Source organism: Muntiacus reevesi, chromosome 14 (genome assembly GCF_963930625.1).
Source record: "Muntiacus reevesi chromosome 14, mMunRee1.1, whole genome shotgun sequence".
In the NCBI taxonomy this organism is placed as follows: Eukaryota; Metazoa; Chordata; class Mammalia; order Artiodactyla; family Cervidae; genus Muntiacus; species Muntiacus reevesi.
This window is the reverse complement of record NC_089262.1, coordinates 42514326-42531902: the sequence shown is the minus strand read 5'-3', so window position 1 is coordinate 42531902 and position 17577 is coordinate 42514326. Positions and strand designations below refer to the sequence as shown.

Below are 17577 nucleotides of genomic sequence, written 5' to 3'. Positions count from 1 at the left end.
CCATTATTACTAGTGTATATTTGAAATGTTTTCTGAAGAGCATATCTTTCTTCCAATTTTTATAACTTTCAAAACTGATTAACTTCAGTAATGATGAAGAAAATGACATTACACATATTTTATGGGTGTATGCAATCCAATTTTTAATCAGTGTGTTGTTCCATGTCTGGTTCTAACTGTTGCATCTTGATCTGCATACAGATTGCTCAGGAGAAAGTAAGGTGGTCTGCTATCCCCATCTCTTTAAGAATTTCCCACAGATGTTTCGAGAGAACAGCATCGAAACATGTATATTATCTAGGGTGAAACAGATCACCAGCCCAGGTTGGATGCATGAGACAAGTGCACTGGGAAGACCCAGAGGGAGCGGGTAGAGAGGGACATGGGAGGAGGGATCGGGATGGGGAATACATGTAAATCCATGGCTGATTCATGTCAATGTATGACAAAACCCACTACAACACTGTAAAGTAGTTAGCCTCCAACTAACAAAAATAAATGAAAAAAAATAAAGAAAGAAATAATAAAAATGGGAAAAAAAAAAAGAATTTCCCACAGTATGTTGTGATCCACACAGTCAAAGGCTTTTGCATAGTCAATGAAGCAGAAATAGATGTTTTCCTGGATTTTTTTTTTTTTTGCCTTTTCTATGATCCAGTGGATGTTGGAAATTTGATTTCTGGTTCCTCTGCCTTTTCTAAATTCAGCTTAAACATCTAGAAATTCTCAGTTCACATACTGTTGAAGCCTGGCTTGGAGAATTTTGAGCATTACTTTGCTAGAGTGTGAGATGAGTGCAATTGTGTGGTAGTTTGAACATTCTTTGGCATTGCCTTTCTTTGGGATTGGAATGAAAACTGACCTTTTCCAGTCCTGTGGTCACTGCTGAGTTTTCCAAATTTGCTGGCATATTCACAGCATCATCTTTTAGGATCTGAAATAGCTTACCTGGAATTCTATCACCTCCACTAGCTTTGTTCGTAATACTTCCCAAGACTCACTTGACTGCACACTCCAGGATGTCTGGCTCTAGGTGAGTGATCACAGCATCGTGATTATCTGGGTCATTAAGATCTTTTTTTGTATAGTTCTTCTATGTATTCTTGCCACCTCTTCATAATATCCTGCTTCTGTTAGGTCCATACCATTTCTGTCTATAATTGTGCCTGTCTTTGAGTGAAATGTTCCCTTGGTATTTCTAATTTTCTTGAAGAGATCTCTAGTCTTTCACATTCTATTGTTTTCCTCTATTTCTTTGTGGTGATCACTTAGGAAGGCTTTATTATCTCTCCTTGCTATTTTTTGAAACTCTGCATTCAGATGGATATATCTTTCCTTTTCTCCTTTGCCTTTCACTGCTCCTCTTTTCTCAGCTATTTGTAAGGCCTTTTCAGACAACCCTTTTGCCTTTTTGGATTTCTTTTTCTTGGGGATGGTTTTGATCACCGCCTCCTATACAATGTTACAAACCTCCTCTGTAAGTCTTAAGGCACTCTGTCTATCAGATCTAATGGGTTAAAAATTGGGAAAGGAGTATGTCAAGGCTATATATTATTACCCAATTTATTTAACTTATGTGCAGAGTACATCTTGTGAAATGCCGGGCCGGAAGAAGAACAAGCTGGAATCAAGATTGTCAGGAGAAATAGCAATAACCTCAGATATGCAGATGACACCACCCTTATGGCAGAAAATGAAGAGGAACTATAGAACCTCTTGATGAAAATGAAAGATGAGAGTGAAAAAACTGACTTAAAACTCAGCATTCATAAAACGAAGATGATGACATCCAGTCCTATCACTTCATGGCAAATAGATGGGGAAACAATGGAAACAGTGACAGACTTTATTTTTTTGGGCTCCAAAGTCACTGCAGATGCTGACTGCAAGCCATGAAATTAAAAGACACTTGCTCCTTGGAAGAAAAGCTGTGCCCAACCTAGATAGCATATTAAAAAGCAGAGACATTACTTTGATGACAAATGTCCATCTAGTCAAAGCTATGGTTTTTCCAGTGGTCATGTATGGATGTGAGAGTTGAACCATAAAGAAACCTGAGCGCTGAAGAATTGATGCTTTTGAACAGTCGTGTTGGAGAAGATTCTTAAGGGTTATTTGGACAACAAGGAGATCAAACCAGTCAATCCTAAAGGAAATCAATCCTGAATATTCATTGGAAGGACTGATGCTGAAGCTGAAGCTCCAATACTTTGGCCACCTGATATGAAGAACTGACTCATTGGAAAAGACCCTGATGCTGGGAAAGATTGAAGGCAGGAGGAGAAGGGGACGACAGAGGATGAGATGGTTGGATGGCATCACCAACTCGATGGACATGAGTTTGAGTAGGCTCCAGGAGTTGATGACAGACAGGGAAGCCTGGTATGCTGCAGTCCATGGGGTCTCAAAGAGTCAGATAATACTGAAAGACTGCACTGAACTGATGTGCAACCCAGATTGGGTTTTCCTGGTAGCACAGTGGTAAAAGAATTTGCCTGCCAACGCAGGAGATGAAAGAGACTTGGGTTTGATTCTTGGGTTGGGAAGATCCCCTGGAGGAGGAAATGGTGACCCATTCCAGTATTCTTGCCTGGAAAATCCTATGGATAAAGGAGCCTATGGGCTGCAGTCCATTCGGTCACAAAGAGTCAGATATGACTCAGTGACTGAGCAACATGCAACCCAGATGAGTGAAAGTGGTAAGATTGTATTTGTTGATATATGATGTAGTATGACTCTTTCTTGATCTGTTCTAGATTATAAACTTTAGAACAACTTCTGGATCTTATGTGCAATCATGATATCATCATACCTTAACCCTTCACTGGCTTCCCTCTTCTAAAACATAATGTACGGCAGCTCTTATAGGATTATTGTTGCTGCTATTGCCTGATATCTAATCACCCTCTTGTGTAAGAATAGCTGAGTTTTGGTTTGGAATACCAACTATTTCCTAATAACAGTCACATATTTTACTAGTGTTCATACCACTCCAAATTACAGCCTTGAGTCCTAAGCGGCTAAGCTCAATCAACAAATCTCATTCTTCTGGCCAGTTCTAAGGTTCACCATGACCCAGTCAGGGTTCATGAGATACAGGGAAATGTTTAGTGATGTTTCTGGAACACAAATGTGTTATGTCCTCCCATGATGTTTTTTAACAATGCTCAGTTTGGAACTCTGGAAACTTGGCTTCACCAGACTAGAGCCCAGAGAAACCGCTGGGCATCTTTGGAGTGTTCAGGGATGAAGTGGGTACTGCTGATAGCAGAACAAAGGTGCAGAGAGCTGAACTTTTGTGACCTCCTTGGAACTACTGGATCAAGCCTCTCCTGGATTCAGAACTTCCTTTAGAGCTTTAATTTGGAACAATTATTTCATTTTCCAGTTTTAAGCTAGTTTAAGTGGGAATTTCCATACCTTGGAAAATCCACTTGATAAATCAGGACTTCCAAAGGGATCAGCAATATTTTGATTTCTTATGATTTTTTGTTTGATTAGAAGAATGTGGTTGGGATGGGGGAGAAATTGAGTTCGAATCAAGTTATGGTTGGTGGAGTGTTCAACCTCAGAAGGAGAACTGACTCACACACCATTTTGAAGAATGTGTAGGAGTTGTAATGACTTGTAAACAGAGTCATTTTCTTGCTAAATTCCCTTAGAATTGAGAAAAGATATCTTTCATGGCACGGTAGGTGGGGCTGAGATATTGATTGTTTACCTGTGAGATCTTCTATGAATCATGACGTACTAGTTGAAGAGATATAATTACATTTTTTTTGATATCCTTACTGAAAAACATTGGTAACATGTAACCCTTCCTACAATAAATGTTACTTGCTATAATTTTTTGGCATTAGGAAATAGTTGGTATTCCAAACCAAAACTGAGTTGAGAGTGATTAGATATCAGGCAATAACAGCAACAATAATCTTACAATACCTGCTGTACATGTTTTAGAAGAAGGAAGCCAGTGAAGGGTTAAGGTATAATGATATCATGATAGCACATAAGATCCAGAAGTTGTTTCATGTCTAAGATTCATTCATGTCTACCTCTTTAGTCTTCCTCGTGGTTCAGTCTCATTTTTCTATTTATATTATTTTTTTTCTTCCCTTTTGTTCCGTTTATTTTAATTTACCAAACAATAGGGCCCAAGGGTAGCAGTCCATGAGGATTACCTAGTATTACTACCTAGTATTAGTAGTTAAGAAATATTACTCTATATTAATTCTGTCACATTTTCTTTTTTGTTTACAAGAAACATGTTTTCATGAGGTTCAGCAACTTATTGAACCTAAAGAGGAGAACACAAGCCACCAAAATCATATGCATCCTTCGACTTACCTTTTATGAATTATTCAAAAAGGTTTAAAAATTGTAGGGGTCATTCACAATTACACAAATATGAATTCCTCTCTAAAATCTAAACTGCTAACAACTCAGGTAAGAGCTCTAGCACACATTTTTCTCCCTAGAGAATCAACTCAAACGTATTAATAAAAGGAATTGCTACGGTAGGGGTTGCTAGTGAGTTGTTGTCGATCAGTCACCCAGTCGTGTCTGACCGTTTGCCACCCTTTGGACTGCAGCCTGCCTGGCCTCCCGTCTCTCACCATCTCCCAGAGCTTGCTCAAACTCATGTCCGTTGAGTTGGTGATGTCGTCCAACCATCCTGTCCTCTGTCACCCTCTTCTCCTGCTGCCCTCAGTCTTTCCCAGCATCAGGGACTTTTCCAATGAGTCATCTTTTTGCATCAGATGACCAAAATACTGGAGCTTACGCTCTAGCGTCAGTCCTTCCAGTGACTATTCAGGGTTTATCTCCCTTGAGGTTGACTGGTTTGATCTCCTTGATGTCCAAGGTACTTTCAGGAGTCTTGTCCAGCATCACTGTTTGAAGGCATCAATTCTTTGGCATTCTGCCTTCTTTTTTAAAAATTTATTTATTTGTTTAAAAAGTGGTTTTTTTTTTTAATTGAAGGATAATTGCTTTATAGAATTTTGCTGTTTCTGTCAAACCTCAACATGAATCAGCCATTGGTATACATATATCCCCTCCCTTTTGAACCTCCCTCCCATCTCCCTTCCCACCCCACCCTTCTAGGTTGATACAGAACCCCTGTTTGAGTTTCCTGAGCCAGACAGCAAATTCCTGTTGGCTAAATAGGAGAACCCAAGCCACCAAAATCATGTGCATCTTTTGACTTACCTTTTGTGAATGATTCAAAAAGATTTAAAAACCACAGAGGTTATTCACAATTACAGAAATATGAATTCCACTCTAAAAAGTAAAACTATTTTACATATGGTAATATAAGTTTCCATGTTACTCTTCCCATACATCTCACCCTCTTCTCCCCTCTTCCCATGCCATAAGTCTATTCTCTCTGTCTGTTTCTCCATTGCTGCCCTGTAAATAAATTCTTCAGAACCATTTTCCTAGATTCCATATATGTGCATTAGAATACAATATTTATCTTTCTCTTTCTGACTCACTTCACTCTGTATAATAGGTTGTAAGTTCATCCGCCTCATCAGAACTGACTCAAATGCATTCCTTTTTATGGTTGGGTAATATTCCATTGTGTATTTGTACCACAGCTTCCTTCTTTATGGTTCAACTCTCACAACCATACATGACCACAGGACCATAACCTTGACTATACGAACCTTAGTTGGCAGAGTAATGTCTCTGCTTTTCAACACACTGTCTAGGTTTGTCATTGTTTTCCTGCCAAGAAGTAATTGTCTTCTGATTTCATGGCTGCAGTCACTATGCACAGTGATTTTGGAGCCCAAGAGAGAAAATTTGTTACTATTTGCACTCTTATAAATAAGAGTAAGAACAGTCAATTTTGAACTTCCTTGGTGATGCAGTGGATAAGAGTTTGCCTGCCAGTACAGGGGACACAGGTTTGACACCTGCTTCTGGAGGATTCTACATGCCTTGGAGAAAGTAAGCCCACATGCCACAACTTCTGAAGCACAGATATTCTAGGGCCTGTGAGCCCCAACTCCTGAGCCTGTGTGCTGCAATTACTGAAGCCTGAGCACCTGGAGCCTGTCATCCAAAACAAGAGAAGTCACTGCAATGAGAAGCCTGTGCACTGCAATGAAGAGTGCAGAAATAGAGAAATAGAGTAGAGAAAGCCTGTGTGCAGCAATGAAGACCCAGCACAGCCAACAATAAATACATATAATTCAAATGATACAGAAGAATACAAATAAAATTATGTAAGAGGGCAGTTAACTTTCTAATTATCCAATGCAAGAGTGTTTATTTTTATACAGTAACACATTTTTGTCACTTCAGGCAAACTCCCAAGACATGAAAATTGGTTAAGTAATAGTTATATTATATTTGACTGTTTTTCACCTTCGTTTTTAATGTAATGTCTGTGTCACTGAATCCAAGCTCATCCTGCTTGCCACATGGCAGGCCAATAAATTGGGAGATGAGGTGTTGGGACAAGGAATAATGACATTCAAAAAGCCAGGAGTCCAACAAGATGGCAGACTAATTCCTAAGGAAATCACCTTCCTGGGGTCTGAATGCTAGTTTTTTTTTTTTTTTTTTTTTTTTAATAGAACAAAGAAAAGGGAAGATGAGAGGTAAAGTGAAAAGGCTGTAAGTTGCTGGAACTATCTCCTGATTTCAGCCAGTTTCTGGGAGGGAATTGTTAATTTCTCCTTTCCTGCAGCCATTCACAGGTGGACTGGGTCAGGATGTTTCCTCTTAGCTGAACAAAGGTATATTAGTTTTACACTCAGGCACGGGGGTTGGAGACCAGCCACCTTGTGTACTTGAAGCTATAGGCAACGCTCCTTTAGTGGTTAACTTGTAGAAGAAGCAGTAGAGGTTAAAAGAAGCAGATCTAATATGAAGTCAGATTTGTTATTCCCTGTTACATCTGGACATTTTAAGTACTCCATGCTAATATTCTTTTCCAAAGTACTTTTGACATTTTTTGATTTGATCCTAATAATCCTGTTGTAAAGTAGTAAAATAATTGAGGCAGAGAGAGGTTAATAGTGTGAAACAGCAGTTATCATTCTTTCCTCTTTTTTTCTATTCCATATATTATTATTATTTGTTCTGTTTAGCAAACTTCTTAGCCTTCCTGTGGTTCATAGTCTCTATCTATAAAGTATAGGATGATTTAACTATAATATTCATTTGACTACTGTTTATAACTGAAAATTGAAAGCAGTGTAAATGGCCAAATAGAAGAAAAGGTAAATGAATTTTACTACATACATGTGATGCAGTATGCATGCATGCTAAGTCACTTCAGTTGTGTCCGACTCTGTGCGACCCCATGGACAGCAGCCCACCAGGCTCCTCTCTCCACAGACTTCTCCAGGCAAGAATACTGGAGTGGGTTGCCATTCCCTTCTCCAATGTGATGCAGTAGGCAATCATACAAATCATGTTTTTAATAAATAATAGATAGAGATAATGATAGAATAAGTGTCATGCAAAACAGTATACACAGTAAAAAATACATGCTTAGAAAAATGATTCAAAAACAAGTAAATATTTTAAGATAGTATCAGCAACTGTATTTTTCAGATGGGATTTCTATCTTGGTTTGGGCTACTAAAACAAAAATGTCATTGACTGGGTGACTTAAGCAACAGAAATTTATTTCTCATGGTTCTAGAGGCTGGGAAGGCCAAGATCCAGGTGCCAGTCTGTTCTTTTCCTTGTAGAAACTCTCTTCTGGGTTTGCAAATGATCCTTCTTGCTGTATCCTCATGTGGCAGAGAGACCATGAGAGCTCTAGTCTATTTCTCTTCTTTGTTGTTGTTGTTTAGGCCGTAAGTTGTGCCTGACTCTTTTATGACTCATAAGCTACAGTCCACAAGGCTCCTCTGTCCATGGGATTTCCCTGGCAAGAATACTAGAGTGGGTTGCCATTCCCTACTCCAGGAGATCTTCCCAAGCCAGGGATCAAACCCATGTCTCCTACATTGCAGATGGCTTCTTTACCACTGAGCCACCTGGGAAACCCATTTCTCTTCTTGTAAGGACATGAATTCCTTTGTGGGGAATACACTCTTCCAACTCCATCTAAACCTAATTATCTCTAAAGCCACTACTTACTAATACACTGTCTCAACTGAGGTGTTTCTGCAGATGAATTTTGTGGGGATGCAACCATGTAGTCCATAACAGTTACCTTTTTAAGATATTTTAATACACATTTTGCATCAGTGAGTCCTACTACTTTTATAGAAAATGTATCAGAGTAGTGATATATACTAATATATATTTTCCTAGTAGCAAACAACTGGGGGAGCCTAAATCTCCTTCATCAAAATGTAAATAGCTGATTATGGAATAGTCATACTTGAGAATATTTCTCAAGTATTAAGAAGAATAGATAGACATTTAAGCTTTACTTCAGATAAAAATCAACAAGTATCATGTAATCCTAAGCAAGACCAGGCTTTAAGGTTTGGTTTGAAATCTGAAAGTGTGAACTCACTCAGTTAAAATTACTGTCACTTTCACTGCTCAACAACTGAGCAGTATGAAAGATGCACCAATTTTGAGCTTATTAGCAAACAATGGCACTCCACTCCAGTACTCTTGCCTGGAAAATCCCGTGGACGGGGGAGCCTGGTAGGCTGCAGTCCATGGGGTCGTGAAGAGTCGGACACGACTGAGCGACTTCACTTTCCCTTTTCACTTTCATGCATTGGAAAAGGAAATGGCAACCCACTCCAGTGTTCTTGCCTGGAGAATCCCAGGGACGGGGGAGCCTGGTGGACTGCAGTCTATGGGGTCGCACAGAGTCGGACACGACTGAAGCGACTTAGCAGCGGCAAACAAATCTGCTTCTAATTTCCTAATAGAGATTTACATGAAGTTTGAAGGTCCCGAAGTCTATGAGAAATGAGGAATCCCTCAGAATAGGTGGGAGTAGAGGGTGGGCGTATGAGCCCCATCTGTCTATAAGCAGCCTTTGCTGAGCCACAGTGTTACAGTTCCATCCTCTTCCTTACTTTGTTATGGGGCTTAATTAGTTTCAGTGCAACAGTTTATTTGGAAGAAATCTGTATAAATATGCAAAGCAAGATTGGCAGTCAGTTGTTTATAGTTACTACCTCTGGGAGGAAAACATAGAAAATGTAGAGGATGTGTTCTTTTCCTGTGTGTGCTTCTGTATTTGAAATTATTTCCCAAAAATTCATTTCTCAATTGGCTAACAAAAAGAACAGTAATACTTGTTAGACAATGACTTTATAGGACATTATATATATGTATATACATTATATATAATATATATATATACATTTTATATATATGGAGAGAGAGTACACACACATACACATATATACACCTGGTTATATTATATATATAATTATATACATTATAGACATATATGCATATACACACACACACCTGGTTCAATCTAAATGTAAATAAATTATAGATTGATTAATAATTCATATGTGTGTTATATATAATAAAATGTATGTAATATATAATAAAATAATAATGAGTCAAGGAAACTTTGCCAAATGAGTTTGTCAGCCTGCCTCTAAGGGCATGTAACCAGTAATATAGCCAATTCAAGGAATGTTACTGGTCATTTGACCAGATTCCACTTACCAGCTCCTCAATCTGTTTTTCCTATGCATGAGTCTTTGTCCATGACCCTAAAGAGAGTATGTTGTAGTCAAAAGGATCAGTGGAATGTGTTGGATCCGATGTGAGACTATTCATGTGATATTTGTTTATCATTTCTAAGTAGTTATTATATGTTAGTCATTGAAGATGCAGACGTGTAGTAAGGAGTCTTATGCCATCAGGGAGCTTGCTGCCTTGGCAGGAAAGGCAGGCCACTGTAGGTATTCTGAGCATGGAAGTTGAGGGCTGGGCTCTGGGGGCAGACCTGGGTTCGCAGATGCTGTGTGATCTGAAGAAATGACTTAACTTCACTACTGCCTAGTTTCCTCACCTAACAGAGGACAGTTATGGTGTTTACTTCTTCAGGATACTGTATGGATCAACTGAGATACATAGGTAGAGTTTCAATTCAGTTCAGTCACTCAGTCGTGTCCAACTCTTTGCGACCCCATGGGCAGCAGCACTCCAGGCTTCCCTGTCCATCACCAACTCCTGAAGCTTGCTCAAACTCATGTCCATTGAGCTAATGATGCCATCCAACCATCTCATCCTCTGTCATCCCCTTCTCCTCCTGCCTTCAATCTTTCCCAGCATCAGGGTCTTTTCCAATGAGTCAGTTCTTCATATCAGGTGGCCAAAGTATTGGAGCTTCAGCTTCAGCATCAGTCCTTCCAATGAATATTCAGGACTGATTTCCTTTAGGACTGACTCGTTGATCTCCTTGCAGTCCAAGGGATTCTCAAGAGTCTTCTCCAACACCACAGTTCAAAAGCATCAATTCTTCGGCACTCAGTTTTCTTTATGGTCCAACTATCACATCCATACATGGCTACTGGAAAACCATAGAGTTTAAATTATTACAATTATTATTTAAATGAATAATTTTGATGTATTGTGACAAGAGTTGCAACAGTGGTCAGAAAAAATGATGTTATGGTAGCTATGATGATGTGGTCCAGCGGGAATTCACGTGTACCATCAATATCTTCTGTACCTGGATCCTGAAGTAGGATGTTGGCATTGCCTTTATTGGTTTTGAGAGATTCCATTAGTAGAGTCTCTTCCTCTTAGGAGACATTCTGCTGGCTACCCTTGGTGTTCAGAACAGTCTCTTCACTATAGGTCTCAGTCTCCCGTGTTCACAGCAGAGCAATGATTTATAAACCATTAAGAGATCCCAGTCTGTAGTTCCGATGTCTACTGTGAGGGGCAGGTGCGGGTGGCATGACTCCTTTTCTGCTGATTTCTTCCATGGAATGGGCTCGATGCCCATGAAGAGGAGGTTAGAGCTGGCTTAAATGTGTCCGAATGTATAGACCTGCCCACTGCACAAACCCAGTCCTCTCCTTTTACTCTTTTTCTGGGTTCAGTGTTCTTGTTCAGTGTTCAGAATTGGCTGTGGGCAGCTTCTCTCTTCTGCCGGACAGAGTGACAAGAGTTGGTTAACGCACTGTCGCTGGAGACTGTGACCCAGGAGGATAACGGTGGCCAAAGGGGTTCCGTTCCCCGTCACAGAGCCAGGGGAGAAATGCACATAAGGATTGCAGAGGGATTGGAACTTAGAATAAGGGTGCTCCTCTTGACTCAGCCCTTCAAGCGGGGGTGGAATTGTTTTTCTGAGAAGTTAATTGTTATGAGTCTTAGAGTGTTTTCCCCCATGTATTTGTTTTTCATGATGCCACAGGCACTGAATGATTTAAGGGTGAATCTTATGCAAAACCACTTGTTCTGCTAAATGAACTCGTAGGTTCTAAGTGGCTCATGAGTATCCTTTTAAATTCCTATTATGATAAATGAGGCCAAATGGCATGTTTTGCTGTGTTGTCTAAATTGGTCACATTTTTCTGTATATTTCCTGACTCCTCTAATATTATAAAATAGGTTAGGAAATATATCATGTAAACCAGCACTCATACTCTAAAATTCAACCTCTTGTGGATAACCTGCCTCTCTATTAAAGTAAGATGAAACTTGGGAAGGAAGTAGTTGGGTTTGTGACAATCTTTCCTGCCTTGGTTAAAATGACTTCTCTTACTTCTCTTTATTTTTTGATGTTTATGTTCATCATAGAGATCGTCCAGTTCCCCAAATACCTCAGCACCACAGGTAAAGTGGGAACTTAAGAGGCCAGTGACTGCCAGAGGCCTGTGTTGCTTAACTGGATTGATGATCTTGTACCACAGTGTTAAAAATAGGCATCATTAGCTCCTAGAGGCTGTCTCCAGGATGTCATCAGAACTGAAAAAATGACTCCACACACCAAAAGAAGGAGAACGTGAAAAAAAAAAAAACTGTATATTTGTATGACTCATCCCTGACACTGAATATTCAAGAGTATGAGAACAAGACAATTAAATTCTATGAGCCTTACTTTTGCTATATGTACATTAGGTCAATGCTGTTGAGGCAACTGTTTTTTTTTTTTTTTTTTTTGGCTTTCATGTCATATATGAAGAATAGGCTAAGTAATTAGAAGAACGTGTTTTACCTAACAGAGGTTCATCCAGGAAGAAGAAATCACTAATAATCCCCCAGAACACTAGGCGTAATACCCTCCCACCCTTCCAAAGATGTTCAAGCACTAATCCCTGGAAATGTGAATATGTTATAGACCTTAAATCATGAGATTATCCAGGATTGTCCAGGTGGGTTCAGTTTTATCACATGGACCCATAAAAGCAGAGAGCTTTCCGTGGCTAGAAGCAAAAGAGGAGGGCAGAGAGATGCAGCAGAAGAGGAAGAGATTTGAAGTGCGAGAGCAACTCTCCCTCTGGGGCTGCTGAAACCCATGAGAAGGAATGCAGCCAGTGGCTGCAGCTGAAAGAAAGAACCTGCTGAAGGCCAGTCAAGACCTCAGTCCTACAACAACAAGGAACTGCATTTAGCCAGTGACCTGAAAGAGCTTGAAAGGTGTTTTTTCCCTAAAGACTCTAGAACAGAACACAGTATGGTGATACCTGTATTTAGTCCTTGTGAGACTCTAAGCAGAAGCCTGCACTGAGCCATACTTTGCCTAGACTTCTCATCTGTAGAACTGTGAAATGATTAATGGATGTTTTTAAAGCCACTATATTTGTGGTAAATTGTTACAGAAGTGATAGGAAACTAATACACCCTCATTGTTGGGAGAAAAAAAAAAAAGACTGAAGCAGGTAATAAAGCATATGGCTCCAATACCCGGCCTCCCCGCTCTTCCTGCTCCTCAGTCTCCTGCAGAAGGGGACACATTCTGAGAAAGGGTGGGCCTCTAAAGGATCTCCTCACAGGATGTTATTCCTACCTGGGTGCCAGTATGTTATCTCTTTGTAAAGGCAACTTGCCAGTGTCATTTGCTGAAGTGAGAGGAAGCCTTGAAGTTGAACTTCCCTTTGTGCATAGGTGAAACCAAGTAGTCACTGCAGGCTCCGTTGCAAGGTTTGAGGAGCAGCTGAAGGGGCTCACTGGCACAGGGAACTCTTTGGAGCCTTAAACAGAGTGGAGATTCTGAGCTGCTAATAGTTGTTGAATTCAGTTGTAAATGCTAATAAAGCAGGCAGCAATAACATGACAGCATTGTTTTGGAGACCACAGGGCCAGAGGGCAGTGCCCAGAGAGAGACTCTCCACTGTGAGGTGATGGGAAACACACACCTCCTCCTCCTGGCACACACATTCAAATGTAATTTTGAAGAGGAGCCAGAGAGATGGGTAGAAGACCAAGAAGTCTGGGATGGAATATTATGTTTCTAAGAAAGAGCTTTACCATCCTGAAGGAACTGTTAAACTAATTGGATGAAAGTTGTTTTATTCTATACCAATAATTAGGAGATCAGAAAGAAAGACAAATTAATTTTTTTAAAAAAGAATTTCATTTTCTCATGATGATGGTTAATTATATATGTCAACCTGGCTGGTTTAAGAGTTGCCCATATAGTGGATAAAATATTTCTGGGTGTGGCTGTGAGGATGTCTCTGGAAGGGATTAGCAATGGAATACATAGACTGAGTAATGAAGATGTACCCTTACCAGTACAGGTGGGCATCATCTAATTCATTTGAGGGTCTGAATAGAACAGAAAGGTGGAGGAAGGATGAATTTGCTGTCTTTACCTGAACTGGAATATTCATCTTTTCCTGTTCTTGGACATAAGTACTCCTAGTTCTTGTCTTTGGAGAAGGCAATGGCAACCCACTGCAGTACTCTTGCCTGGAAAATCCCAAGGACGGAGGAGCCTGGTAGGTTGCCGTCTATGGGGTTGCATAGAGTCAGACACGACTGACGCAACTTAGCAGCAGCTGCAACAGCAGGTCTTGTCTTTTGGACTCAAATCAGACTTAACACTGTCAGTTTCTCGGTTCTCAGACTTTTGGACTTGGAATGAATTATGCTACTATTAAATTAGTGCAAAAGTAATTGTGGTTTTGCGTTGTTTAACTTTGGCATTTACTATTGGAATACATTCTTAAATAAATGTGTTTATGTATACATCAGGCTTCCCTGGTGGTTCAGATGGTAAAGAATCTGCCTGCAATGCTTCATTTTATGCACATTTCTCACTTTATGTTTTTTTGCTAATGATGTATTGCTTGCTGTTTATTTTATATTTATTTTAGATTACAGAAATGATGTTAGACAAAAAGCAATACAAGTGATTTTCTTGTTTTTCAGTCACTAAGTCATGTCTGATTCCTTGTGATCCCATGGACTGTAGCATGCCAGACTTCCCTGTCCTTTACTATCTCCCTGAGTTTGCTCAAACTCATGTCCCCATTGATTGATTCAGTGATACCATCCAACATCTCATCCTCTGTCATCCCCTTCTCCTCTGCCTTCAATGTTCCCAGCATCAGGGTCTTTTCCAACTAGTCGGCTCTTCAAATCGGGTGGTCAAAGTATTGTAGTTTCAGCTTTAGAATTAGTCCTTCAGGTGAACATTCAGGGTTGATCCTTTAGGATTGACTGGTTTGATATCCTTGCTGTCTGAGGGACTCTCCAGAGCCTTCTCAAAGAACAATGATTCAAAAGCATCAATTCTGGAAAGTTTTTCCATGACTGCTAGAAAAACCATAGCTTTGCCTATATGGACCCTTGTTGAGAAAGTGATGTCTCTGCTTTTTAATAAACTGTCTAGGTTTACCATACCTTTCCTTCCAAGGAACTAGCAAGTGTCTTGATTTCATGGCGACAGTCACTGTCTGCAGTGATTTTGGAACCCAAGAAAATAAAGTCTGTCACTGTTTCTACTTTTCCCCATCTGTTTGCCATGAAGTGATGGGACCAGATGCCATGATCTTATTTTTTTGAATGTTGAGTTTTAAGCCAGCTTTTTCACTCTCCTCTTTCACCCTCAAGAGGCTCTTTAGTTCTTCTTCACTTTCTGCTGTTAGAGTGGTATCATCTGCATATCTGAGGTTGTTGATGTTTGAGGTTCAAATATTTTCTTATTTGAGTTCAAAATGGGTCATAAAGCAGCAAAGACAATTTGCAACATCAACAACACATTTGGCCCAATAACTGCTAGTTAACACACAGAGCAGTGGTGGTTAAAGAAGTTTTGCAAAGGAGACAAGAGCCTTGAAGATGAGGAGTGCAGTGGCTGGCCATCGGAAGTTGACAGTGACCAATTGAGAGGGTCATTGAAGCTGATCCTCTTACAATTATGTGAGAAATCCCTAAAGAAGTCAATGTCAACCATTCTACAATCATTCAGCATTTGAAGCAAATTGGAAAGGTAGAAAAGCTTGATAAGTGGGTACCTCATGTGCTGGCTGAAAAAAAAAATCATTGTTTTGAAGCGTCATCTTCTCTTACTCTACACAACAACAACAAACCATTTCACAATTGGATTGTGATGTGCAATGAAAGGTGGATTCAATAGGACAACCAGCAATGACCAGCTCAGTATTTGGACCTAGACGAATCTTCAAAGCACTTCCTAAAGACAAACGTGCACCAAAAAATGGTCATGGTCACTCTTTGGCGGTCTGTTGCCCATCTGATCTACTATCCAGCTTTCTGAATCCCAGGAAAACCATTGTATCTGAGACGTATGCTCAGCAAAATTGATGAGATGCACTGACAACTGCAGCACCTACAGCTGGCACTAGTCAACAGAAAGGCCCAGTTCTTCTCCACATAATACTCAGCTGAATGTCGTACAACCAAGAGTTCAAAAGTTGAACAAATAGGGCTATGAAGTTTTGACTCATCCACCATATTCACCTGACCTCTTGCCAACCAACTACCTCTTCTTCAAGCATCTGAACAACTTTTTGCAGGGAAAATGCTTCCACAACCAGAAGGAGCAGGGAATGCTTTCCAAGAGTTTGTCGAAACCGAAGCACAGACTTTTTATGCTACAGGAGTAAACAAAGTTATTTCTCACTGGCAAAAATGTGTTGATTGTAATGGTTCCTATGTTGATTAATAAAGATGTGTTTGAGTCTAGTTACAATGATTTAAAATTCATGATCCGAAACTGTAATTACATTTGCACCAGCCTAATAGCTTTCCTGGTTCTCTTGCTTGCAGACAACAGATAATGGAATTTCACAGCCTCCATAATCATGTGAACCAATTCCTGTAAAAAATAAAATCTCCTCTTATAAATATATCTGTATATATCCTGTTGGTTCTGTTTCTCTCCAGAACCTTGACTAATAAACTCATGTCGTGTAAATTTTATTTTGACCATGCTATTGTATAAATCTTTATCCTCCATAGAAGTGTCAGTTTTTGGAGATCACGGTCTAGTATCTTATAAATATACCTCTTGCATTCCCCAGAGTTCGTAGATTTCAGAACAAATAGCAGGGATTATTCAATGCAGATAACTGGCCTATCCTTGCCAGTTTAAACTGTCAGCATTTGTTTTGGTTGGTCAGGGCCCACATTACTCTAGTTGTTAAATATTTTAATATCACCCTCAAGTGAATCTTTCCTTTTACATTTTGCTATGATAACTTTTTAGCATTGAAAGAATTGTACATTGCATATTCTTATTACCTAGATTCTGCAATTCATTTTTTGCTATATCTGCTTTATCATACATACATCCATCATTCCTCTAGGCATCCATCAATCCATTTTATTTTTTTTTATGTTCTTAAAAGTAGGTTTCAGACTTTACCCTTAAGCACTTCTGCACATGCATTAGAGTTTGATATTTGTTTACTGCTTGTTTTTTTTTAATAAGTCCTAGGCTAAATATGTATTTTGTATTTGGAGTTTGACACATGGAATAATTAAGATTAACACAGTGATAGCTTGACCAATAAAAGACTGCTGTAAATAGTTGATATCTGAGTTAGGAATATGTAGACTAAGATGAAATTTTGATTATGTTAGCAAATTGAGATCCTCTTTATAATCTCACTTATCAGCAAAGTTTAATTGGAATAAATAGGAGAGAAAATCAGATACATTCCAAGAGTCTGAGGTCTCAAGGTAAAGGCTGATTCTAATGGAAACTCTCTAGATTGTGATGAATCATGTAGATTTCCCAGCAAAGGTCAAAGGAATACTGATGAAGTCAGAGACCATTTCTGTTGTTTGGAAACTCTCAGATTTTTGACCAGTGCTTCTATCAGGTTATGAAGCTAATATTCTCTCCATTGGTTGAACAAGCTATAAAATCATTAGGATAGTACATTTAGACAACTGTCTTGCTTCATCATACAATTGGTCTGTGTAAATTCTTATGGTTCTAACTATTGCTCCCATCTCAAAAATGTCATTTTTTGAGAATTACACAGTATGTACACCACTTTAAGTGGCTGTTAATATTCACACAGGGGAAGGGGGACATCATTCCTTGGATAACAGCTTGGTAAATTCTTGAAAAACTGATTATATGGTATCCATTATCCCAACATGTTGTGTATTAGTTAATACCCCTTCCCATTACTCTCTCTCCCCTCCTGTGGGTGTAGAACGGGGCTTCATTTTGAGTCATGA

The 17577-nt window shown here is 39.4% G+C and overlaps 1 long non-coding RNA gene across 1 annotated transcript in view; it reads left to right on the top strand.

The window, feature by feature from the left end:
• LOC136146752 (uncharacterized) overlaps positions 1-17577 on the top strand; it is a 191938-nt gene that overhangs the window by 142816 nt on the left and 31545 nt on the right. The gene's annotated exons all lie outside the window — the stretch shown is intronic.